Raw genomic sequence first — 870 nt, 5'->3', positions numbered from 1 at the left:
GCACTCCACAAACGACTGTTACGACCTTAAAAATGTGATAGAAAAGCTGGCCAGAGAAGGTCGGCTTGACAGATATCTCATAGAAAGGTCGGACATTCATGGAAAAAGAAAGCGAGATGATATGGATAGAAGAGACCCACCACCACAAACTCCGGAGAGACATATCCATATGATCTCAGGAGAGTTTGCGGGAGGGGGACTCACAAAATCTTCTCGTAAAAGACATCTAAAGAGAGTTTACCAGGTCGGAGAGGAGTCATCCGACCTCCCTACCATTTCATTCACAAAGGAGGATGGGCAAGGAATAATCCCAGGGCACGATGACCCAGTGGTAATTACCATGATCCTGGCAAATGCCCATCTCCACAGAACACTAGTAGACCAAGGAAGTTCAGCAGACATCCTCTTTAAGCCCGCTTTCGACAAACTGGGATCAGATGAGAAAGAGTTAAGAGCCTACCCCGACACCTTGTACGGATTAGGCGACACGCCAATAAAGCCACTAGGATTTTTGCCCCTCCACACCACCTTTGGAAAGGGGGAAAAATCAAAGACTCTGAGTATAGACTTCATAGTCATCGACGTGGGGTCAGCCTATAATGCTTTAATTGGCAGAGCTACCCTTAATCGACTCAGAGCGGTGGTATCGACGCCCCACCTCTGCATGAAATTCCCGACCTCAGCGGGGATAGCAACGGTGAGGGGAGATCAGAAGTTGGCAAGGAAATGCTACAATGAAAGCCTAAACCTGAGAGGAAAGAACAAAGAAATCTACACAATAGAGCTCGATGGAGCAAGGATTAAAGAAGAGCTGCGACCACAGCCCGGGGGAAAAACCGAGGAGATTCAGGTCGGCGAAGAGGAAGGAAA

This window comes from Arachis ipaensis, chromosome B07 (assembly GCF_000816755.2).
Source record: "Arachis ipaensis cultivar K30076 chromosome B07, Araip1.1, whole genome shotgun sequence".
NCBI lineage: Eukaryota > Viridiplantae > Streptophyta > Magnoliopsida > Fabales > Fabaceae > Arachis > Arachis ipaensis.
Note: the sequence above shows the minus strand (reverse complement) of the source record.